This window comes from Pseudochaenichthys georgianus, unplaced genomic scaffold, assembly GCF_902827115.2.
Source record: "Pseudochaenichthys georgianus unplaced genomic scaffold, fPseGeo1.2 scaffold_1957_arrow_ctg1, whole genome shotgun sequence".
In the NCBI taxonomy this organism is placed as follows: Eukaryota; Metazoa; Chordata; class Actinopteri; order Perciformes; family Channichthyidae; genus Pseudochaenichthys; species Pseudochaenichthys georgianus.
In genome coordinates, this window is record NW_027262678.1 from 1 (window position 1) to 24,876 (window position 24,876).

Consider the following 24,876-nt stretch of genomic DNA (forward strand, 5'->3'; position numbering starts at 1 on the left):
GTCTGTCAGTGCTGGACACGTGCAGTGGGGTTTACCCAATAGCGATAGCATTAGAGGGCTGCGCCTATACTCATAGAAGCTGGTTTACAATACGTAACCCTAGTTCACTGTTGTTTGGAATCTGTACTAGCACACAATTAGAGAGTTTTACTATTGGGTGACTATTGGCATCGAGTCCAAAAAAGACCCCTGCTGCTGTGCTGCAGTTTGTGGCCCCGATTGGACAAAAACACAAAATACTGTATAAAACAAGAGAAGCAACCTCACTTTTACTTAACTGGAAGTTCTGAGTTGTTTGTTTTTCCACAAGGCAGGAGATGGGTGCACCGTTCCCGGAGGCGCTGCAATACCGGGTCGATGCGTGGAGTGAAGCCCCTCTTTCAGCTCCCAGTGCTAAAAATCCATTTAATATATAGTCCCCGTATAGGGGACGTATCAGATATTAAACTGATAAGAACAGATACTACACTTGATCTTAGCCAAAAGGCCGAGAAGCGATGACCCTTAAAGTTTGCTGCGGGAGACGGACTCGTTGCGCAGTCGCCGCAGGTCTTGGTGCGGCTCTTTTGACCTGGCGTAACAGAGGCGCTGGGTAGCTTGGATCGCCCAGGTGCTAATGACTGCTCTTGTCTTTCACAAACTCAGAATGCTCAGCCAAATGGCCAAGCCTACCAAAAATAGGTTGAACTCGTAGGTGTTCCTCTCCACGGAAGTCTTTAGTAAAAGGCGAAAGACTTATACGCTTTGAAGAGAAACCAGAGTAATTGTGGAGGCCATCCTCGAGAACAGACACCACTATAGTTGTCCCAGTCCAAGCCCTCGCGGTGACCCTCACTTGGCTTTTCCACATCCCAGGCCACACCCTTTCCCCCAGCTGCGCTAGCATGGTTCGTGGCTCTCACCTGTGGCTTCTTTGGCATTGAGTCCAAAAAAGATCCGCTGCTGATGTGCTGAAGTTTCTGCCCTCAATTGAAACCATCTGTTTTGGTTTCGAGATGCGTCTTTGTTTGTTTTTCCACAAGGCAGGAGATGGGTGCACCGTTCCCGGAGGCGCTGCAATACCGGGTCGATGCGTGGAGTGAACGGGGCAAGCCCCTCTTTCAGCTCCCAGTGCTAAAAATCCATTTAATATATAGTCCCCGTATAGGGGACGTATCAGATATTAAACTGATAAGAACAGATACTACACTTGATCTTAGCCAAAAGGCCGAGAAGCGATGACCCTTAAAGTTTGCTGCGGGAGACGGACTCGTTGCGCAGTCGCCGCAGGTCTTGGTGCGGCTCTTTTGACCTGGCGTAACAGAGGCGCTGGGTAGCTTGGATCGCCCAGGTGCTAATGACTGCTCTTGTCTTTCACAAACTCAGAATGCTCAGCCAAATGGCCAAGCCTACCAAAAATAGGTTGAACTCGTAGGTGTTCCTCTCCACGGAAGTCTTTAGTAAAAGGCGAAAGACTTATACGCTTTGAAGAGAAACCAGAGTTATTGTGGAGGCCGTCCTCGAGAACAGACACCACCATAGTTGTCCCAGTCCAAGCCCTCGCGGTGGCCCTCACTTGGCTCTAGAAGCGTGGTTGCTTGAAAAACAGTCTTTGTTGGCTGAACTTTTCGCCTCAACTGCCCTATGGTGGCTTTATAATTCCGCATTGGTGGTTCAGTGGTAGAATTCTCACCTGCCACGTGGGAGACCCGGGTCCGATTCCCGGCCAATGCAATAGACAGTTCTTTGTTGTCTGAAAATAAAGTATAATGCCTACACCACTTGGACTCTGCTACAGCAAACATTACTGCCATTGGCGTCTGACTGCCCTAGCTCCGCCCCCTGAAGTCCTAGAGACTCAACGAGGGTACTATTGGATGCGGAATAATTAGAGGTGGGGAAAAGCCATTGAGCCCGGACCGATTAGACGTTGTTATCAAAAGATATGAATTAGTAGCACTTTTGGACAAATTAGCTTTTCATTGGAATAATATTGATATAAAATCAAGCATTTGAGTGACGCAACTGATATTCACAGCAAATGTTCCCCGCTATATGTAGTACACTGGTGTAGCATTTCAGGGTTCATGCTTCGGGTACTTCAATTCAGCATGCACTTGGTAGCTCTGTCATGATTGTTATAATGATGACCGTACGAAAGTTCAGTTGCCATTGTTCAGGTAAGCGCTTATCTGAAAGTGTTTACAAGGGCCTCTTGGTGGCATCCTCGTTCATGAGTTGATTGTTGCTTGCCTCCTTTGGTGAATAAAGGCCGGCTGTTATTGAAAATTATCCCCATCGGGGAATCGAACCACGGTCTTCTGCGTGACAAGCAGAGATACTGTCCAATATACTAACGAGGAATGCTCTAGCAGCAGTCCTAGCACGTCAACCCCAGGTGGCGCTCTTTGAGGGGTTACAGGTCATATCCAGGATAGCATTTGGGTCCAGTATACAGTTGCTGTCTCGAAAGTCCATGAAGCTGCAGCCGTGACTGGATCCAGTGTAAAATCTCTCAGAGTCTCAGAAATCAACAAGGGGTCCGTCGTTTTGAAGGTTTTCAATTAAATATCAATGTTGCATCTAGGTGCAAATGTGTACTTAGCTTTTCAGCAGTTTCTGTAGTGTAGTGGTCATCACGTTCGCCTAACACGCGAAAGGTCCCCGGCTCAAAACCGGGCAGAAACACTCTTCTTTGATCCCGATCAACTTCAAAGAACTCAACCAAGAAAAGTTATCGGGAATCTAGATAGAGTAAAAAGCACTTTCAGAAATATGGCAGTAGAATGTTGAGTCTTTTCAAGACAATTGTTGGATGAGCAAGACAATTGTTTGTTGAGCATGGCTTGTGAATTGTACGGCTTTGGCTCTCTGTGTATTCAAATCGAAGAGGCTTGTCGTCCTTTGAACAACTGAAGGTTGTTAATAGCAGTTGTGCTTACTTCAATTCTGCAACCAATTACTTTATTTTCGTTCCTGCTCAAAATGTGTCTGGTCACAATGGAAAATATAAAGGGATTTCTTGCCTTGCTTAATTTTGTCTGTCAACAGTGTAATCGTTGAGCACATTGCCGTGGTCATTGATTGTAGTTCTCCTTCAATGCTTTGAAGCATGCACTTGGTAGCTTTTTCATGATTGTTATAATAATGACCGTACGAAAGTTCAGTTGCCATGGTTCAGGTAAGCGCTTATCTGAAATTGTTTCCAAGGGCCTCTTGGTGGCATCCTCCTTAATGAGTTGATTGATGCTTGCCTCCTTTGGTGAATAAAGGCCGGCTGTTATTGAAAATTCTCCCCGTTGGGGAATCGAACCCCGATCTTCTGCGTGACAAGCAGAGATAATGTCCACTATACTAACGAGGAATGCTCTAACAGCAATCCTAGCACGTCAATCCTAGCACGTCAAGCCTAGGTGGCAATCTTTGAGGGGTTACAGGTCATATCCAGGATAGCATTTGGGTCCAGTATACAGTTGCTGTCTCGAAAGTCCATGAAGCTGCAGCTGTGACTGGATCCAGTGTAAAATCTCTCCGAGTCTCAGAGATCAACATGTGGTTCGTCGTTTTGAAGGTTTACAATTAAATATCAATGTTGCATCTACGTGCAAACGTGTACTTAGCTCTTCAGCAGTTTATGTAGTGTAGTGGTCATCACATTCGCCTCACACGCAAAAGGTCCCTGGCTCAAAACCGGGCAGAAACACTCTTTTTTGATCCTGATCAACTTCAAAGAACTCAACCAAGAAAAGTAAAGAGTAAAAAGCACTTTCAGAAATATGGCAGTTGAATGTTGAGTCTTTTCAAGACAATTGTTGGATGAGCAGGACAATTGTTTGTTGAGCATGGCTTTTGAATTATATGGCTTTGGCTCTCGGTGTATTTCAATCGAAGAGGCATGTTGTCCTGTGAACAACTGAATGTTGTTAATAGCAGTTATGCTTAGGGTACTTCAATTCATCGTGCACTTGGTAGCTCTGTCATGATTGTTATAATGATGACCGTACGAAAGTTCAGTTGCCATGGTTCAGGTAAGCGCTTATCTGAAAGTGTTTACAAGGGCCTCTTGGTGGCATCCTCCTTAATGAGTTGATTGATGCTTGCCTCCTTTGGTGAATAAAGGCCGGCTGTTATTGAAAATCCTTCCCGTCGGGGAATCGAACCCCGGTCTTCTGCGTGACAAGCAGAGATACTGTCCACTATACTAACGAGGAACGCTCTAGCAGCAATCCTAGTATGTCAACCCTAGGTGGCGTTCTTTGAGGGGTTACAGGTCATATCCAGGATAGCATTTGGGTCCAGTATACAGTTGCTGTCACGAAAGTCAATGACACTGCAGCCGTGACTGGATCCAGTGTAAAATCTCTCAGAGTCTCAGAAATCAACAAGGGGTCTGTCGTTTTGAAGGTTTTCAATTAAATATCAATGTTGCATCTAGGTGCAAATGTGTACTTAGCTATTCAGCAGTTTCTGTAGTGTAGTGGTCATCACGTTCGCCTAACATGCGAAAGGTCCCCGGCTCAAAACCGGGCAGAAACACTGTTCTTTGATCCCGATCAACTTCAAAGAACTCAACCAAGAAAAGTTATCGGGAATCTAGATAGAGTAAAAAGCACTTTCAGAAATATGGCAGTAGAATGTTGAGTCTTTTCAAGACAATTGTTGGATGAGCAAGATAATTGTTTGTTGAGCATGGCTTGTGAATTGTACGGCTTTGGCTCTCTGTGTATTCAAATCGAAGAGGCTTGTCGTCCTTTGAACAAATGAAGGCTGTTAATAGCAGTTGTGCTTAGGGTACTTAAATTCTGCAACCAATGACTTTATTTTCGTTCCTGCTCAAAATGTGTCTGGTCACAATGGAAAATATAAAGGTATTTCTTGCCTTGCTTGATTTTGTCTGTCAAAAGTGTAATCGTTGAGCACATTGCCGTGGTCATTGATTGTAGTTCTCCTTCAATGATTTGAAGCATGCACTTGGTAGCTTTTTCATGATTGTTATAATGATGACCGTACGAAAGTTCAGTTGCCATGGTTCAGGTAAGCGCTTATCTGAAATTGTTTCCAAGGGCCTCTTGGTGGCATCCTCCTTAATGAGTTGATTGATGCTTGCCTCCTTTGGTGAATAAAGGCCGGCTGTTATTGAAAATTCTCCCCGTCGGGGAATCGAACCCCGGTCTTCTGCGTGACAAGCAGAGATACTGTCCACTATACTAACGAGGAATGCTCTAACAGCAATCCTAGCATGTCAATCATAGCACGTCAAGCCTAGGTGGCGCTCTTTGAGGGGTTACAGGTCATATCCAGGATAGCATTTGGGTCCAGTATACAGTTGCTGTCTCGAAAGTCCATGAAGCTGCAGCTGTGACTGGATCCAGTGTAAAATCTCTCCGAGTCTCAGAGATCAACATGTGGTCCGTCGTTTTGAAGGTTTACAATTAAATATCAATGTTGCATCTACGTGCAAACATGTACGTAGCTCTTCAGCAGTTTCTGTAGTGTAGTGGTCATCACAATCGCCTCACACGCGAAAGGTCCCTTGCTCAAAACCGGGCAGATACACTCTTTTTTGATCCTGATCAACTTCAAAGAATCAACCAAGAAAAGTAAAGAGTAAAAAGCACTTTCAGAAATATGGCAGTTGAATGTTGAGTCTTTTCAAGACAATTGTTGGATGAGCAGGACAATTGTTTGTTGAGCATGGCTTTTGAATTATATGGCTTTGGCTCTCGGTGTAATACAATCGAAGAGGCATGTTGTCCTGTGAACAACTGAATGTTGTTAATAGCAGTTATGCTTAGGGTACTTCAATTCAGCATGCACTTGGTAGCTCTGTCATGATTATTATAATGATGACCGTATGAAAGTTCAGTTGCCATGGTTCAGGTAAGCGCTTATTTGAAATTGTTTCCAAGGGCCTCTTGGTGGCATCCTCGTTCATGAGTTGATTGACGCTTGCCTCCTTTGGTGAATAAAGGCCGGCTGTTATTGAAAATTCTCCCCGTCGGGGAATCGAACCCCGGTCTTCTGCGTGACAAGCAGAGATACTGTCCACTATACTAACGAGGAATGCTCTAGCAGTAATCCTAGTGTGTCAATCCTAGTATGTCAACCCTAGGTGGCGCTCTTCGAGGGGTTACAGGTCATATCCAGGATAGCATTTGGGTCCAGTATACAGTTGCTGTCACGAAAGTCAATGACACTGCAGCCGTGACTGGATCCAGTGTAAAATCTCTCAGAGTCTCAGAAATCAACAAGGGGTCCATCGTTTTGAAGGTTTTCAATTAAATATAAATGTTGCATCTACGTGCAAATGTGTACTTAGCTTTTCAGCAGTTTCTGTAGTGTAGTGGTCATCACATTCGCCTCACACGCGAAAGGTCCCTGGCTCAAAACCGGGCAGAAACACTCTTTTTTGATCCCGATCAACTTCAAAGAACTCAACCAAGAAAAGTTATCGGGAATCTAGATAGAGTAACAAGCACTTTCAGAAATATGGCAGTCGAATGTTGAGTCTTTTCAAGACAATTGTTGGATGAGCAAGACAATTGTTTGTTGAGCATGGCTTTTGAATTATACGGCTTTGGCTCTCGGTGTATTACAATCGAAGAGGTATGTTGTCCTGTGAACAACTGAATGTTGTTAATAGCAGTTATGCTTAGGGTACTTCAATTCAGCATGCACTTGGTAGCTCTGTCATGATTATTATAATGATGACCGTACGAAAGTTCAGTTGCCATGGTTCAGGTAAGCGCTTATTTGAAATTGTTTCCAAGGGCCTCTTGGTGGCATCCTCGTTCATGAGTTGATTGATGCTTGCCTCCTTTGGTGAATAAAGGCCGGCTGTTATTGAAAATTCTCCCCATCGGGGAATCGAACTTCTGTCCTCTGCGTGACAAGCAGAGATACTGTCCACTATACTAACGAGGAACGCTCAAGCAGCAATCCTAGCATGTCAACCCTAGGTGGCGCTCTTCGAGGGGTTACAGGTCATATCCAGGATAGCATTTGGGTCCAGTATACAGTTGCTGTCACGAAAGTCAATGACACTGCAGCCGTGACTGGATCCAGTGTAAAATCTCTCAGAGTGTCAGAAATCAACAAGGGGTCCGTCGTTTTGAAGGTTTTCAATTAAATATCAATGTTGCATCTAGGTGCAAATGTGTACTTAGCTTTTCAGCAGTTTCTGTATTGTAGTGGTCATCACGTTCGCCTAACATGCGAAAGGTCCCCGGCTCAAAACCGGGCAGAAACACTCTTCTTTGATTCCGATCAACTTCAAAGAACTCAACCAAGAAAAGTTATCGGGAATCTAGATAGAGTAAAAAGCACTTTCAGAAATATGGCAGTAGAATGTTGAGTCTTTTCAAGACAATTATTGGATAAGCAAGACAATTGTTTGTTGAGCATGGCTTGTGAATTGTACGGCTTTGGCTCTCTGCGTATTCAAATCGAAGAGGCTTGTCGTCCTTTGAACAACTGAAGGTTGTTAATAGCAGTTGTGCTTAGGGTACTTAAATTCTGCAACCAATGACTTTATTTTCGTTCTGTTATGGAAATCTAGGACCCAACACAGCGCTGGAGAGTACAAGTCAAATGATCAAAACAAATAAATGGTGAATCGAGAAAAGCTGTCTTTTGGTTATTTATTTGAAGCTTCAAATACACGATACAATAATATAATATGTCACAAGTCGCACAGAGTATAAGATAGTCTGCGCGAGAGTGCGCAGAACAATGGAAAAGCAAAGGTTATATAGCAAATGAGTGGGAACGTGAGAAATCTGGATTCACACAGTCACATATTGTTATTAGACACCTGGCCTTGAGCGGGAGATAGCATAACGGTTCTCAGAGCAGGGAAGTTTGTGTGTGTCTGTGTGAGTCTCTCAGTAGCCAAAGCAGCTCTTTGGCCTTGAAGGAGAGGAAGAAGAGATATATAATAATAGTAAGAATATATCAGGAAATAAGAAGCATTTGGTTTAAGCATATGAAAGAAATAGAAAAGGATGATAATAACTAAAAATGTCCACTACATTCTCCCCTTTTGATCATACTTGATCAATAGAAAAAACAAATGATAGGATAGACTGATATAACACATCAATGAATACACTCCATCGCTGGTTTAAGTAAACACATCACAAATATATCATAGAAAACTGGCTGTTTTTGTGGAGGACAGACTCCAATATAATGTAAGCATGAGAGAGGAGATACACACATGATTATATTGATAAATCGGAATCAGACTCTTCTGATTCTATCTGATCTATCTCACTGTGGCGCAAAGGATTGTCTCGTAATGGAATAGTAGTATACTGAACGAAAGCTGAGGATACCATGCTGGAAACGCACTTCTTCAGTATTGGGATAATCAAACAGGTACAACTTATTAATAGGCCAAACATGATCGCCAGGGGTGTAACTATACTAGCCAGCCATGCTTTCCACCCGCCTGATGTAAGCCAGGCCCACCAGTCCCAGCCACCTGCGTTGGATATGTCATCAGCTTTCATGTCAGCTAACAGGTTGTTAAGATGCAGCACGGTGTCAGTGATGTTCTTGGTGGCGTCGGGAATGTAAGTGCAACAGGAGTCACCGATCACATGACACAGGCCACCCTTTGAGGCGAACAAAAGGTCAAGAGCGAATTGGTGCTGCATGAGCATGTTCCTAGAGGCTATTATGAATGGGGTCAATGCCTGGAAGCCTTGCGTCGTTTCGTAAGTGAGGTTCTCTAGCCGGACGTGTAAGGTATCTATTTTATGGGCATTGTTTACTGTACCCCACCATGGGAACAGGCCACCCATGAATTTAGCTCCAGCGGACGTCATATCTCTTTTTACCTTGTGGTGGTCGGGGTGTTGGAACTCTGGGTAATGATGTGTCGTGTGCATTAAGGACGTGAGTACAGTGACTGCTGGATTCAAATCCACTAGAGTGCATGTCCCTATCCAAAGGGGAGCCAGAACTTGATAGAGCTTGTTGCCGCACAACCAAACGTAATCTTCTGGCGCGCTAAACCCAGCATCACTGGGCCAGGCCAGTTGCAGGGAAATATGTTTAACATCAGGGAATGCTACGTTAGAAAGGATTCTCTCAGGGGCACCAGATATGTGACAATACGAGATTTTGTAAGCACCGTCACCGCATGTGTTCCGTAGGATGCGAGTACAACCAGTAGTAGTGCCTAGGAAAAAATAAGGTGGTGTAAGAGACGTTTTGTGGTAAACTCTCTGGATGCAGAGGTTGTGTTTCATCCCTCTCAAATGACTGGGGTGCACATGGCTGACGGGTTGGTACTTTGCGTATGTGGTGTCAAGCGTGGATGCACGCAAAGAGGAGTCAGACCGATTGCTGCATGGTGGGGGAAGCTGCCTAGCATAACGCCACTCGGTTACGCTGTCTTCACCCTTGATGGGCCTCGTCAGAGCCATAAACGCGCAGAGGTGTTCAACCTGGGTCAGAGAGCGCGGACGAACTGGCACGGACATTGATGAGTCCTGGGGGAAAAGAGTGCATGCATAACATGACCCATTTTTTTACTGGTCTGACCCACATCAATGTTGCTATGGTCGCCTATGTATAGATTAAATGTAGATGTACCTATGGATGTCAACAGTGGCGTCAAAGGTTGCTTACGCTTTTCCGGGGTCTGAGTTTTGGGCGCGATGTCTATGTAAAATGTGCCACACGGGTCGGCGCCGGATACATACATACAGACAACAAAATAACCCTTGTCTGATATCTGGGCAGCCTGTAGTTGCAACAGGATAACGGGGCTCGATAAATTGACCTTGGAGATAGACAATCTCCCTTTGATGTTTGTTTTGTCGTCCCATAAGGTATAACCCCAATCGGTGTGCGCGGTGGTCCATAAAACAAAAGTCCAGCCCCCCGAGCAGTGAGTGGCGGTGTAACTGTCACTCTCGACATAGCAAATGTAGGCGTCTGCCCCCCCCAGTTTCTTAGGGTCGGGGCAATGCATGTAGTTGCACGGGTCTAACTGCACTGCGCTATCTTCCCCATCCCTTAGAGTAATGTTACCAATCCCTGTCTTGACCAGCCCCTCGACCCATGTGGTTCGCCCTGCTTTCCCCCGCCCCTCGACCCATATGGTTCGCCCTCCTTTCCCCATGAACCTCTTAGATACCTCGATTTTGGCTGACATGCTGTATGCTGACCCTGGATACATAAAATATAGGACTAGTCCTAACACAACTATCATGGCAAGTATGCAGAGGAACCATTCTATGATTGTCCAGGCTCTCCAGTAGTATTCACATTGCTCACGGTTGCGTTGTCTTCTCTCCAGGCGAGCCCTCATCACGAGGGGGAAATGTTCCAAGGAGTGTGTGAGTGTATTCTCTCGGTCGATTTCGTGACACGGACCGTCAGACTTCGCACACTGATAACACAAACGAGGAACCAGAGAGCATATGGAACCGCTCAGCTGGCACTCGCTCGTGACACCTTGTGTGTAGTGTGTTTTGGTGTATGTAGTGCAAGTGTGGTGCTGGTGGTGACTAGGACACGTCACTTGTTGTCATCTGTTGGTGACTTGGACATGTCACTTGTTGTCATCTGTTGGTGACTTGGACATGTCACTTGTTGTCATCTGTTGGTGACTTGGACATGTCACTTGTTGTCATCTGTTGGTGACTTGGACATGTCACTTGTTGTCATCTGTTGGTGACTTGGACATGTCACTTGTTGTCATCTGTTTCTATCGTTTCTCCTTTCCTGTGACCACGACCTTGCAGTGGCTGGCATGGACCCATGTAGCTCTCTCGGCGACCTTGACCGCTGTCTGGGTGACGAGAAGCACCTGGTAGGGACCTTGCCAACGATTGGATTTCCAGCTCTTTCTCCGGAAATCCTTGACCAGCACGAAGTCGCCCGGTTGAAGGCGGTGAAGCGGACCAGTGGCAGGGGTAGGCAAGGCTGCGGCTACCTGACGTCGGATGTCTGCTAAAGTGGATGATAGGTTAACACAATATGACAACATAGCATCCTCACACAAAGTTGTGGAGGGAAGAGGACATCCTGGAGCCTTGAGTCCAATCTGTGGAGGAGCCCCAAAAAGGATTTCAAATGGGCTGAGTTGACTCCGTGTTCTTTTCCGCATCCTCATGTACATCAGCACAATGGGCAGAGCTTGTGTCCATGACAGACCTGTGTCTGCACACCATTTTGCTAGTTTGTTTTTGATTGTGCCGTTCTCTCTTTCCACCCCACCCCCACTCTGTGGATGATAAGCACAATGCTTTCTGATGTCCATGCCCATGTATTCTCCTATCTGCGTAATGGCCTCATTAGCAAAATGTGAACCGTTGTCACTAGAAATGTTGTCTGGTAGTCCCCATCTAGGAATGATTTCCCTCAGTAGTGCCTTTGCCACAGCATTTGCTGTCTGTGCTTTTACTGGGAAAGCTTCAACCCATTTGGACCACATGTCGACCACCACTAAACAGTGCTTCTTACCCTCTGATGGGCTAAGCTCAATGAATTCCAGCATTAGGTGCTCAAATGGCCTGGTGGGAGGTGGATGTGCTCCGGGTCCTGTAACCTTTACTGGTCTACCAGAATTTTGCATAATGCAGATTAGCATGCTTCACAGTGCTTTTGAGCTGTTACTGTGAATCCCCTTGTGAACCACTCCTGATTTATAGACTCTAACATCCCCCCTTTTGACACATGATCCCACCCATGTGTCAACTTAGCGAAATGAGGGAAAAAATGTCTGGGAAGACATGGATTAGAATTTGGGCCAACCCAGATGCTGGATTTTAGGTCAAAAACAGCCCCAGCAGCCTTTCATTGAGCCTTCTCAACTGGCGTAGCTAGCTGCTGCATGGAAGTCAGTGATGACATTTTGTCAGTGAAGGAGGAGACAGGGATTTTAACAAATGAGTGTGCGTGAGGTGCGAGAGGAATCAGGGCAGCTGCCTTTGCGGCTGAGTCAGCAGACGCATTTCCTAGGGAAACTGGGTCTGTACTGCTTGCGTGTGCGGCACATTTACAGACTGCAACCTCAGATGGGAGCAAAATGGCGTCTAGTAAGCCTGCAACCAGCACATGGTTAAGTACTGGTTTGCCATCAGATTTCAGAAATTGTCTACACTTCCAAATAGCCCCAAAATCGTGTACTACCCCGAAAGTATATCGTGAGTCAGTGTAAATAGTCACGGTTTTGCCTTCTGCAAACGTGCAGGCTTCAGTTAGTGCGATGAGCTCTGCTGCCTGTGCTGATAGGTGACATGGAAGCGGTCCAGAAAGGAGTACAGCAGAATCTGAAACAACAGAAAAACCCACCCGATTAGTGCCCCCTTGGTCGCGAGAGGCAGACCCATCAACATACAAAATGAGGTCAGCGTTGGTCAGAGGAACGTCTTTTAAGTCCGGTCTAGGTGTGCACACAATGGAAAGTACGGCAACACAGTCGTGTTCCTCACCGTCTTCAGGCAAAGGCATAAGAGACGCTGGATTCAGAGTGTTACATCGCTTGACATAAACATTAGGCATGTCTAACAGGCAGGTGTGATACCTGAGGTAACGTGCAGCAGAGAGGTGTGATGTTCTCTGTTCAAGGAGAATGAGTGAAACAGCATGTGGAACTAACAGGGTCAAAGGTGCATATCCCACAATGTCACGTGAGGAGTTGAGCGCTTTCTCAGCAGCAGCCACTGCACGTAGACATTTAGGCAGGCCAGCAGCTACAGGATCTAGCTTGGAGGAGAAATAGGCCACAGGCCTCTGTTTTCCTCCATGATCTTGCAGTAGAACTGAGGTCATACACCCATGTCGTTCATCCACTGCCTGAGTGAAAGGTTTAGTGTGATCAGGTAGACTTAGAGTCGGTGGCGATTGTAGAGCCAGCTTCATATTAATGAAGGCTTCGTCGGCTTCCGGTGTCCATATAAGATGATCTGTAGGTTTCAAACCAGTGACGTATGTAATAGTACGCAGTGGTAACTCGATTGGAGAATAGTTTGGAATGAATGACCTGCAGTAGAACAAAAACCCAAAAATGACATCATCTGTCGCTTAGTGACAGGTTTTGGCAGAGCAGCCAATGATGAAATCCGCTTATCTGAAAGCGTTTTCCCCTCTCCTGAAATGACATGACCCAAGAATGTAACTGTTCTTTGTACATATTGGAGTTTAGACAAACTGGCCTTATGGCCTTCGGCTGCGAGGTGCATTAACAAAGCAATAGTATCAGCCTCACACTGCTCTGCTGTAGGTGCGCAAATCATAAGATCGTCAACATACTGGATCAGAGCAGTGCCTTTAGAAACCTGGAGAGAGGCCAAACTTGTACACAATGCTTGGTTGTACACAGTAGGTGATTCACAATAACCTTGACACAGGCGTGTAAAAGTGTAAGGTTTACCATCATATTCAAATGCAAACCAGAATTGGCTGTCTTTGTGTACAGGGACACTGAAAAATGCATTTGAGAGGTCGATGACAGAAAAAAATGCTGCAGAGGCTGGAACTTGGGAAAGAATCAGATACGGATTTGGGACCAGCGGTGCCCGAGCGTGAACCGCTGCATTTACAGCTCGCAAATCCTGGACAAATCTCCAGACAATCTTGTCTCTGATCTTTTTGACAGGAAACACTGGAGTGCGGACCGGGGAATCATTACACGGAATAATGATCCCTTGTTTAAGCAGAGAGGTAAACACTGGCCGGATGCCATCAACAGCTTTACGTTTCAATGGATACTGAGGTTGATTTGGACGGAACGTGGATTTAGGAGTGATAACCACCGGCTCCGCAGAGCGGATTAAACCTACGTCATATTTGTGAGCTGCCCACAGTGTTTGAGGCACTGTTTTTAGCGCATCAGGGAGCTCAGAAATATGACTGAAAAATGAGAACTCCGGGCCAGATGGGCCAGCACCGGAGTTAACATAGTCATCATTACCTGTCAGAGTCAGAGAACGCAGTACATGCACTGAGCAGTCAATGTTGTACTTAAACACGTCATGTGATGGGGAATACTCAATCAACGGGTCGTCTGTGATAGTCCAATCAGTACTAGATTCCCAGTCTTTAACGATTGGACCCAAATCCCTCCATTTCTCAGTGGCCCCCCTGGCTAGTGAAATGTGTGGGACCGCCCCTGGGATTTGATGCAGCTGGTTTTGTGTGTGTGTTAGTCTAACAGAGATAGCGCTACACAGAGAGTTACAATACATTGTTTTAAGCATGATCTCATCATTCACACATTGCAAAAAACTCTCATCATCGTATCTACATGCATCATTATCAACAACATTAGCAGTACAATTCAAATGAGAAGTTTCCATGAACACAGCAGGTGGAAACAATAGTTACGGCTGTAACTACGGTTCTATGAGTCCCGGATGACCGCCAGAGGCGGTGCTTTAGCACTGGATATGTCCATCGCGCGCATGCGCAGCTCGAGTACCAATAACAACAAAGTCACCTGTGACCCACGTGACACCGGCTATATCCGCCGGTATTGTCAGAGGATCTGTTCCCCGAATCTTCTCGCGAGCACACAAGAATTCTGAGTGACAGGGAACTCTGGCGGTCATCCGGGACTCATAGAACCGTAGTTACAGCCGTAACTATTGTTCTATTTCGTCCCTACTGACCGCCAGAGGCGGTGCTTTAGCACTGGATGACCTATACCAACAATGTCATGAAGAATCCAAGCCCTTGCTCACCACTGGAAGCAGCGGAGCTCGGCAAAAGGACCACGCCCAAAGAATGGGGAGTGGCGACATTGACCTGATGACAACTGGAGAATGTGCCAGAAGACGCCCACGACGCCGCGGCGCAGATGGTCTCCAGGGGCACCCCTCTCAGGGCAGCCCAATATGTTGAGATGCTCCTTGTAGAGTGGCATCTCAGCCTGGTGGCAGGGGGCGGCCACTGGCCCCGTAAGCCTGTGAGATGGTATCGACAACCCAGTGGGGAAGCCACTGGTTAGAGGGCCTAACCTCCTTTAGTGCCGCCAGGGCAAACTCAAGAGTTGCTCCTCCTGCCGTATACAGGCAGTAGCCTTGATATACGCCCTTTGGGCACCCCCCGGGCACAGCAACTTCGATGTGCCGTACTCCTGAATGTCAAAGCGTGCCAGCTGGGCAGGCTGATTGAAGTGAGTTTGTGGAAGGACCCCGGGCGGGAATGCCACATTTGCCCAAAGGGCAACGCATGAGAGTCCCACCTCGGGCATGTATTGTTTATGGAGAGGACATGCAACTCCCCGACTCACTTCCCTGAGGCTATGGCAAGCAGAAATGCTGCCTTTGTGGGCAGCCACCTAAGCCCCACCTGGGCCAGGGGCTCGAAGGGAGGAGGTGATAGGGCATCCGGCAGCAAGGGCAGGTCCCAAGCCGGAGCCCTCGGGGTGCAAGGGGGACGCTGCCGTAAAGCCCCTCTCATAAAGAGGGACACCGACCTGTCGGGCAGAATCGCAGCCACATAAATTCAGAGTGGAGTGAGAACGTCCACTATCTAGAAGGGACTGTTGTCTAAGCAACAATGTACATGCTGTCCCCAAGGAACACGCACATTCTTGCCCCCCAGTTGGGGTAGAAAGTGCGTGAGTGCAAGCTGCACGGCCCGAAGCTCTAGCACGTTGACCCGGCGCGCACTCTGCTGGGCAGACCACTGACCCTGAACGGTCCTGCCCTGCCGCACTGCACCCCACCCTGAGAGACATGCACCTATGGTGATGGTCTCCTGGCGGGATGGGATGGCGCCCATGGGCACGGCTACCAGAGATAGGCCCCTCCAGCGTGACGGAGAGTGGAGCAATGCTGCGACACCCTGACTTCCCTGTGCCTGTGCCACTTGGCGTCCAAGTGAAGGCTGTTCAGCCACATCTGCATGGGGCACAACGACAGCGGGCCTAAGGGCATATAAGGCACCCTCTTGCCCGGCCCACGTGGAAGTAGGCATCCCTCGGTTGGGAACCACTCCACCTGTGCGTATGCAGTAGTCAGCATATAGAATGGCAGCACCTTCAGGAATCTGTTGATTCCTCTGAGGTCCAAGATCGGGCGAAAGTATGCCGAGTAGAACCCCCTGGCTAAGCAGAGGGTCTTACTGGGTTGATTGCGTCCTTGGACAAAAGGACGGACAACTCTTGGCCCAGAGGTAGGGCCCCTGCCGGATCGCTGACGACTGTCAATTAGACCCAGCCCCTACACCGGGCCCAGGCTGAAGGGCCAAGAGGCGACTTCATCATGCCCCTATCGGCAGCTAGCCGATCCACTTTAGAGGACAGCCTATTTCTAGTCCTATTGGGGGGAGCACACAAAGCCATCGCTCCCTCAAGTCGCCGGGAACGGCCGAATTGATCTGGAGGAGTACGTGACAAGGAGAGGTGTCTGTTGGCTGCTGCCAGACGTTCCACCTCAGTGATTCGAGCCACTCTGAGCACCCGAGGCATGCAGCTACAGCTCATGCAGGCGTTTACCGTGAGAACCTCCCTCAGATGCTCGCATTTTGTCCCCACTGACCGCCAGAGGCGGCCGAGGCAGGAGGGGCAGCGGTCGTGGCCATCCTCGGGCTCAAGAGAAACCCTACAGGCGCTACATGAATGAACCATTCTGTAGGTAGCCAGATGCAGCGTAGCCTGGAGCGGGTGCGGGAACACGCCTTCACCAGCTACCTGCTTAATGGAAAGAGTAGAGCGTTGCTGCTACTCGCCGAACAGAAAGAGGGATGTAATTACACCCACGTTACGGCAGAGGGTGCGGGAGCGGGATCACTGCCTTCACCTAGCTGGATTAGTAAATAAGGCAGTTTACCAAGAGCGGGGGCGAAAACACTGCCTTCACTGGCTGAGCTAGAGGCGAGTGCCAGATGCAGCGTAACCGGGAGCGGGTGCGGGAACACAGCCTTCACCAGCTACCTGCTTAACGGAACCAGGCAGTTTAGCGTCTACCAGGAGCGGGGGCGAGAACACTGCCTTCACTGGTTAAATTAAGACGAATGCCAGATGCAGCGTAACCGGGAGCGGGTGCGGGAACACAGCCTTCACCAGCTACCTGCTTAACAGAAAAACAAGGCAGTTTGGCGTCTACCAGGAGCGGGGGCGAGAACTGCCTTCACTGGTTGAGTTAGAGACGAATGCCAGATGCAGTGTACCCGGGAGCGGGTGCGGGAACACAGCCTTCACCGGCTACCTGCTTAACGGAGAAACAAGGCAGTTCCGCGTCTACCAGGAGCGGGGGCGAGAACACTGCCTTCACTGGTCGAGTTAGAGACGAATGCCAGATGCAGCGTAACCGGGAGCGGGTGCGGGAACACAGCCTTCACCAGCTACCTGCTTAACAGAAAAAACAAGGCGGTTTGGCGTCTACCAGGAGCGGGGGCGAGAACTGCCTTCACTGGTTGAGTTAGAGACGAATGCCAGATGCAGTGTAACCGGGAGCGGGTGCGGGAACACAGCCTTCACCGGCTACCTGCTTAACGGAAAAACGAGGCCGTTTGGCGTCTACCAGGAGTGGGGGCGAGAACTGCCTTCACTGGTTAAGTTAGAGTCGAACGCCAGATGCAGTGTAACCGGGAGCGGGAACACAGCCTTCACCGGCTACCTGCTGAACGGGAAGAGTAGAGCGGTGCTACTACTCGCCGAACAGAAAAAGGGATGTAGCTACATCCGCATTACCAGTAGAGGGAGCGGGAGCGAGAGCACTGCCTTCACCTAGCTGGGTAAAATAAAGAAGCTAACAGTATACGCAAGACGTTAGCCGAGCGGCTGCTGCTAACGATCAAGCGAGATCAAGTCAAATAACACACATGTTTAAGACCAGATAACTAGCTTCTAAAGAATAGAATAGCACAGAGCCGTAGTTACAGCAGTAACCATGGCCAGGGCTCACACGGCATCTAACCGTAGTTACAGTAGTAACTATGGCCAGTACTTACACGGCTTAGCACCGTCGTTACAGTCGTAACTCTGGCCAGTACTTGCACGGCTTGGATACTTACACAGCATAGAGCCGTAGTTACAGTAGTAACTCTGGCCAGTACTTGCACGGCTTGGAACCGTAGTTACAGTAGTAACTATGGCCAGTACTTACATGGTTTAGAACCGTAGTTACAGTAGTAACTATGGCCATTACACGGCATAGAGCCGTAGTTACGGTATTGCCTATGGCCAGTACGTGCACGGCTTGGAACCGTAGTTACAGTAGTAACTATGGCCAGTACTTACGGCTTAACCCCGTAGTTACAGTATTAACTATGGCCAGTACTTACACAGCTTGGAACCGTAGTTACAGTAGTAATTATGTCCAGTACTTACGGCTTAGCACCTTAGTTACAATAGTAACTGTGGCCGGTGCCTAAAAGTGTCAGACAACGGCTGCCCACTAGACAATATAATATTGGGAGGATGAAATCCTCCTTAATGGCCATACATGCCGAGCACACGGCACACACAGTGAAGATTGTTCTCTGCATATCGTCCTAGTGCTAGGAGTCTAGTACTAGGAGCAGTAAATACCACGATATAGCGCTACTGCAACCATACCATGCGTTTACCGGGAGCAGCAGCGAGAGCACTGCCCTCACCGGCTGAGTTAAATAATGAAGCTTAACCGTACATGCAAGGTGTTAGCCAAGCGGCTGCTGCTAACAATCAAGCAACTAAGTCAGAACACAATGTTAAGACCAGATAATTAGCTTCTAAGAAAGAGAACAGCCCGCATAGAACCGTGTCTGGTTACAGTAGTAACCGCACATGCCGAGCATACAGCACCCGCCGTGAAGATGTTCTCTGCATATCATCCTAGTGCTAGGAGTCTAGTACTAGGAGCAGTAATACAACGAACTAGCGCTACTGCAATCAAACCCTATGCTACAGGGAGCGGGAGCACTGCCCTGAGTTAATAGTTAAGCTCAACAGCAAGGTGTTAGCCAAGCGGCTGCTGCTAACAATCAAGCGACCAAGTCAGAACACAAATGTTAAGACCAGATAATAGCTTCTAGAAAATAGAAAGTACTTACCTTACTTTCTGCATCTAAACGAAAAACGGGTTTAAAGTATGACACTCTTGGCTTTCCATACTAAATCGAATGAGGGACGCAGCCAAAGCTGGGACTCAAATGCTAATGATAGCTCGGGCACAACGCCACAAGCAGAACTTTCAAAAGAGCATAAGGGTAACTTTATGGGAGAGGAAGCGGGAACACTGTCGTCACCAGAAAGTCTAAGCCACAAACAATAAGACGGTAATCAGGACAACTTGGCTGGGAGCGGGTGTGGAAACACAGCCATCACCAGCAACAAGCTGACACAAACCTGTCTGTCGAGGCTCTGCACAGCCGGCGCAGCTGCTGGAGGACGCGCCTAACGACCCGTAGCTCCGACTGTCAGTCGCGAAGCTTCACGCGGCCAGCTGTTTGCAGAGAAATCCCTCCGATCAAACGTTCAAGCCTGAACGCTGTAGGCTACGAAAACGTAGCCACGGTACCCTCGCGCAGCGAGAAGATGAAAAGGGAACAGATCCTCTGACAATACCGGCGGATATAGCCGGTGTCACGTGGGTCACAGGTGACTTTGTTGTTATTGGTACTCGAGCTGCGCATGCGCGCGATGGACATATCCAGTGCTAAAGCACCGCCTCTGGCGGTCAGTAGGGACGAAATAGAACACACGTTGATGAGTCAAACGCAACAACTCCTGAGAGTCAGGAGTTGTTAACAGCCATTGGTACACATTTAGTAATTCTTTACCATCAAATGTGGGGTTTTGAACCATCAATGGAGTTGGTCGTCGGACTTTGAGCCCCTCATTTGTGGAAATGAGGTCTAAGCTGAACCGGAGAATCAGATCTCGTCCCAGTAAATTTATTGGGCAGACAGATGATAACAGGAAACTGTGTTTGATTGTTGTTGGAAATGGATGGTTATCATCACCACCGTTATCTTTACACTGAAGTGGTATCGAAAACTTCTCCTTCACCATTATCCCCCCTGCTCCTATCGAGTGAATGAATCTTCCACTAAATTTGCAATCTGGCAGATCTGCCCTTTTTAGCACAGAGTGCGTAGCACCGGAATCAACCAGAAATGTAATATCAACCCCCATTATAGCTAAGGTCAGTGTAGGAAATTTCTCAAATGCTTTTTCCGTGTCATATTTCAAATATGTACCCTCTTTAATCACAGACATTTTCTCTAATTCTTCCAATTTCTCAATCGCTTGTATGATGTGTGTGTGTGTGTCACTTCCCTGGTTTGATGTGGTTGGCACGGGTTCCGTCTCCTCGAACCGAACTCCCTCCTCCTCCACTCTCTCCCTCCGATGTCAGTTTGAAGAATTTTGTCTGTTATGATCCGATTTATCTGAGCGAAAGTTCTTTTTCTGCTTCTCGTGTGGGCAGTCAGCGATCTGATGACCCGTCTCTCCGCAGTTAAAACAGCGATTATTGCGGTCTCTTCCCCGTCCTCTGCCTTTTCCTCCCTGGCCACGAAAACCCCCCCGGTTCCCTCTGCCCTGGCCCTCACCTTGGGTCCAGGCGGTTCTGACAGCGTGGACCATGGTCAGCTGGGCCTTGTCTTTGCGGTCCCGGCGTTTCTTTTCTTCACTGGCCTTTTCTTCTGAGAGCCGTTTCTCGGCATGCACGGCATGTCGGCGAATTTCTTCCAGCCGGGCACCGTCCAGTACGCCAATGCAGGAGTTTCGCACCGATGCAGAGATAGCCGGGGATAGGCCGTTGAGGAAAGCGTTGCTGAGGTGTGTCTCCCACACTCCCACCTCTGTTGGTTGCTCCGGCTCTTGTTTGATAATGCCGCTATTCTCGATGAACACTTGTTCTAAGCGGTGGTAATAGTCATTTACTGTTTCCTCCGGGTTCTGCTTACATGCATAGATTCTTGACATGTCGACTTTGACGGGGAACTTTTTAGTTATTTTAGTCTCTAGGCGGCCCAAAGCATCACGGTAGGTAGCGTTCAGGACATCATCCCACTCGGGTTTTGTCATGTGCTGTTGACCTCTCAGTATTTCGGTGAAGTGGCTGACGTGTGTCGGATCCATTTTCAGAGTCAACAATATCTTTATCTCCGGCATGGTAGGGGTGAATTGTCTACAGAACATGAGAAGTGCTGCAGCGAATTTAGCACCTCCTAACTCAACATCTGGCAGGTGATCTCTTGATATCTCCTTCATCTCTGCTATGGTCCATGGGCGATAGACTAATGCAGGACCATCAGGTCCGGCGACCTGTATCATAGGACAGGCGATAGTAATATGCTCTTCGTCCTCCTGTTCGCTCTGGTAGCGGAGGCGTTCTTTTTTGTAGAGTTCAGCTTCCTTCGCGTCTCTCTCCTTTTTCTCTCTCTTGTCCTGGATCTTTTTCAGTCTTGCTTCTTCTTCTTCATTTTCTTTTCTCTGTCTCTCTTCGTCTCTTTCCTTTTTCTGTCTGTCCTGCTGTGCAGCTGCTCCAGCGGCCTCTGGTATGTTGACCTCTGGTCCAGCAGCAGCAGCCCCTCCAAGAGCCTCCTCAGCAGGCAGCAGATGGGGAGGTGGAGGAGGGAATGGAAATCCCGAGTCGAGGAGAGGGTCCCGCACGCCTGCAAACAGAGGATAGAGGGGAGCCTGTAGTTTATGTTGTGGAGGAAACACAAAACACTTTTTCTCTTCCTTTGCACTTTTATCCTCAGCCTGTATCTTTTTTATTTCCGCGGCCAATTGCCTTCTTTCACGGCACTCTGCTTCATCCTCCCAGTATTTTAAACACTTTCTATGAGTGTCCAGTTTCTCTAAGTCTTTTACTTTAATTTTACTCTTCTTCTTCATTCCATCTTCACACTCTTGTAATTTATCCCTTAGGTTTTTGATTTTTAATTTACTCAAAGAACCTCCCTTAGGAAATCCGAACATTTCCGTCCATATATTTAATTTAGACAGACTTTCTTCACCATATTTTGCTCGCATGACATCAACTATCGGACCCTCAGGAGGCTGTACATACCCCCTCCCCTGCTTTGCCCCCATAGCAAAGTCTTTTAAAGTGTCACCAAAACACTCCGTGTCACCAAAACACTATTTTTCATCCGTCGATGCCAGATATGCCAAATATCTCTGTTTTCGAGCAGTCCCTCTCCCAGATGTCATGGAGTTTTAATTACGTTTAACTTTAAACAATTTAGACTTTGCACATCTCACCGAGTATTGAAAGCCCTTTGAGTTCGTTGGATCTCGTGAAGTCAATCGGTTCCACCCCGGCGCTGGTCCTCTCGTCCCGTACGGTTTCTGTCGAGGTAGAGGAAAATCCAAAGATCCTGGAGCGACCACCAGCGTCCGGAGAAGTCCCCAATCTAACTTACAGAGATCCTGCCGACAACGCCATTTGTTATGGAAATCTAGGACCCAACACAGCGCTGGAGAGTACAAGTCAAATGATCAAAACAAATAAATGGTGAATCGAGAAAAGCTGTCTTTTGGTTATTTATTTGAAGCTTCAAATACACGATACAATAATATAATATGTCACAAGTCGCACAGAGTATAAGATAGTCTGCGCGAGAGTGCGCAGAACAATGGAAAAGCAAAGGTTATATAGCAAATGAGTGGGAACGTGAGCAATCTGGATTCACACAGTCACATATTGTTATTAGACACCTGGCCTTGAGCGGGAGGTAGCATAACGGTTCTCAGAGCAGGGAAGTTCGTGTGTGTCTGTGTGAGTCTCTCAGTAGCCAAAGCAGCTCTTTGGCCTTGAAGGAGAGGAAGAAGAGATATATAATAATAGTAAGAATATATCAGGAAATAAGAAGCATTTGGTTTAAGCATATGAAATAAATAGAAAAAGGATGAAAATAACTAAAAATGTCCACTACAGTTCCTGCTCAAAATGTGTCTGGTCACAATGGAAAATATAAAGGGATTTCTTGCCTTGCTTGATTTTGTCTGTCAACAGTGTAATCGTTGAGCACATTGCCGTGGTCATTGATTGTAGTTCTCCTTCAATGCTTTGAAGCATGCACTTGGTAGCTTTTTCATGATTGTTATAATGATGACCGTACGAAAGTTCAGTTGCCATGGTTCAGGTAAGCGCTTATCTGAAATAGTTTCCAAGGGCCTCTTGGTGGCATCCTCCTTAATTAGTTGATTGGTGCTTGCCTCCTTTGGTGAATAAAGGCCGGCTGTTATTGAAAATTCTCCCCGTCGGGGAATCGAACCCCGGTCTTCTGCGTGACAAGCAGAGATACTGTCCACTATACTAACGAGGAACGCTCTAGCACGTCAATCCTAGCACGTCAAGCCTAGGTGGCGCTCTTTGAGCGGTTACAGGTCATATCTAGGATAGCATTTGGGTCCAGTATACAGTTGCTGTCTCGAAAGTCCATGGAGCTGCAGCTGTGACTGGATCCAGTGTAAAATCTCTCCGAGTCTCAGGGATCAACATGTGGTCCGTCGTTTTGAAGGTTTACAATTAAATATCAATGTTGCATCTACGTGCAAACGTGTACTTAGCTCTTCAGCAGTTTCTGTAGTGTAGTGGTCATCACATTCGCCTCACACGCGAAAGGTCCCTGGCTCAAAACCGGGCAGAAACACTCTTTTTTGATCCTGATCAACTTCAAAGAACTCAACCAAGAAAAGTAAAGAGCAAAAAGCACTTTCAGAGATATGGCAGTTGAATGTTGAGTCTTTTCAAGACAATTGTTGGATGAGCAGGACAATTGTTTGTTGAGCATGGCTTTTGAATTATACGGCTTTGGCTCTCGGTGTATTACAATCGAAGAGGCATGTTGTCCTGTGAACAACTGAATGTTGTTAATAGCAGTTATGCTTAGGGTACTTCAATTCAGCATGCACTTGGTAGCTCTGTCATGATTGTTATAATGATGACCGTACGAAAGTTCAGTTGCCATGGTTCAGGTAAGCGCTTATCTGAAAGTGTTTACAAGGGCCTCTTGGTGGCATCCTCGTTCATGAGTTGATTGATGCTTGCCTCCTTTGGTGAATAAAGGCCGGCTGTTATTGAAAATTCTCCCCATTGGGGAATCGAACTTCGGTCTTCTGCGTGACAAGCAGAGATACTGTCCAATATACTAACGAGGAATGCTCTAGCAGCAGTCCTAGCACGTCAACCCCAGGTGGCGCTCTTCGAGGGGTTACAGGTCATATACAGGATAGCATTTAGGTCCAGTATACAGTTGCTGTCACGAAAGTCAATGACACTGCAGCCGTGACTGGATCCAGTGTAAAATCTCTCAGAGTCTCAGAAATCAACAAGGGGTCCGTCGTTTTGAAGGTTTTCAATTAAATATCAATGTTGCATCTAGGTGCAAATGTGTACTTAGCTTTTCAGCAGTTTCTGTAGTGTAGTGGTCATCACATTCACCTCACACGCGAAAGTTATCTATCTATACAGTGGACTATCTTATTTGTTACAGTGTATCGTGCACCAGGTCCTTATTCAGAATTCTCTGAGTTTTTATCAACTTGGGTTCTTAAAACAGACAAAGTAATTATCGTAGGTGACTTTAATATTCATGTTGACGATGATACAAATAGCCTTACTGTTGCATTTAACTCTATATTAGATTCTGTTGGTTTCTGTCAGAGTGTAAATAAACCAACCCACTGCTATAATCACACTCTCGACCTTGTTCTGACTTATGGTATTGAATTGAGCAACTATTAGTCGAACCGCATAATCCTGCTTTATCCGACCATTTCTTAGTAACTTTTGAAGTACTGTTACTAGACTACAAAGCATTAGTCAAAAGCTCTTGCAGCAGAAACCTATCTGTTAGTGCTATAGCCACATTTAAGGAAGAGATTCCACCAATACTTAACTCGATAGCATGTCTGCATGTAGGGGAGGAAACGTATACAAAATGTACAACACCCCAAATTGATCATGTTGTTGATAGTGCTATAGA

General features: G+C 47.2%; 14 non-coding genes across 14 annotated transcripts; 6 read left to right on the top strand and 8 right to left on the bottom strand.

The window, feature by feature from the left end:
- Positions 1–316: 316 nt before the first annotated feature.
- On the bottom strand, positions 317–499 carry LOC117441733 (U2 spliceosomal RNA). The gene has a single exon (XR_004551423.1). It is a non-coding gene; the product is annotated as a U2 spliceosomal RNA (small nuclear RNA).
- Positions 500–647: 148 nt separating this feature from the next.
- Positions 648–764, bottom strand: LOC117441734 (U5 spliceosomal RNA). The gene has a single exon (XR_004551424.1). It is a non-coding gene; the product is annotated as a U5 spliceosomal RNA (small nuclear RNA).
- A 264-nt stretch (positions 765–1,028) lies between these two features.
- On the bottom strand, positions 1,029–1,219 carry LOC117441732 (U2 spliceosomal RNA). Its single transcript, XR_004551422.1, has one exon. It is a non-coding gene; the product is annotated as a U2 spliceosomal RNA (small nuclear RNA).
- Positions 1,220–1,367: 148 nt separating this feature from the next.
- On the bottom strand, positions 1,368–1,484 carry LOC117441735 (U5 spliceosomal RNA). Its single transcript, XR_004551425.1, has one exon. It is a non-coding gene; the product is annotated as a U5 spliceosomal RNA (small nuclear RNA).
- A 158-nt stretch (positions 1,485–1,642) lies between these two features.
- trnag-gcc (transfer RNA glycine (anticodon GCC)) lies at positions 1,643–1,713 on the top strand. Its single transcript has one exon. It is a non-coding gene; the product is annotated as a tRNA-Gly (tRNA).
- An 881-nt stretch (positions 1,714–2,594) lies between these two features.
- trnav-aac (transfer RNA valine (anticodon AAC)) lies at positions 2,595–2,667 on the top strand. The gene has a single exon. It is a non-coding gene; the product is annotated as a tRNA-Val (tRNA).
- A 1,451-nt stretch (positions 2,668–4,118) lies between these two features.
- On the bottom strand, positions 4,119–4,190 carry trnad-guc (transfer RNA aspartic acid (anticodon GUC)). The gene has a single exon. It is a non-coding gene; the product is annotated as a tRNA-Asp (tRNA).
- A 252-nt stretch (positions 4,191–4,442) lies between these two features.
- trnav-aac (transfer RNA valine (anticodon AAC)) lies at positions 4,443–4,515 on the top strand. Its single transcript has one exon. It is a non-coding gene; the product is annotated as a tRNA-Val (tRNA).
- A 609-nt stretch (positions 4,516–5,124) lies between these two features.
- trnad-guc (transfer RNA aspartic acid (anticodon GUC)) lies at positions 5,125–5,196 on the bottom strand. The gene has a single exon. It is a non-coding gene; the product is annotated as a tRNA-Asp (tRNA).
- A 774-nt stretch (positions 5,197–5,970) lies between these two features.
- Positions 5,971–6,042, bottom strand: trnad-guc (transfer RNA aspartic acid (anticodon GUC)). Its single transcript has one exon. It is a non-coding gene; the product is annotated as a tRNA-Asp (tRNA).
- A 266-nt stretch (positions 6,043–6,308) lies between these two features.
- On the top strand, positions 6,309–6,381 carry trnav-cac (transfer RNA valine (anticodon CAC)). The gene has a single exon. It is a non-coding gene; the product is annotated as a tRNA-Val (tRNA).
- A 774-nt stretch (positions 6,382–7,155) lies between these two features.
- trnav-aac (transfer RNA valine (anticodon AAC)) lies at positions 7,156–7,228 on the top strand. Its single transcript has one exon. It is a non-coding gene; the product is annotated as a tRNA-Val (tRNA).
- Positions 7,229–23,142: 15,914 nt separating this feature from the next.
- Positions 23,143–23,214, bottom strand: trnad-guc (transfer RNA aspartic acid (anticodon GUC)). The gene has a single exon. It is a non-coding gene; the product is annotated as a tRNA-Asp (tRNA).
- A 254-nt stretch (positions 23,215–23,468) lies between these two features.
- On the top strand, positions 23,469–23,541 carry trnav-cac (transfer RNA valine (anticodon CAC)). Its single transcript has one exon. It is a non-coding gene; the product is annotated as a tRNA-Val (tRNA).
- The last annotated feature ends 1,335 nt before the right edge of the window (positions 23,542–24,876 follow it).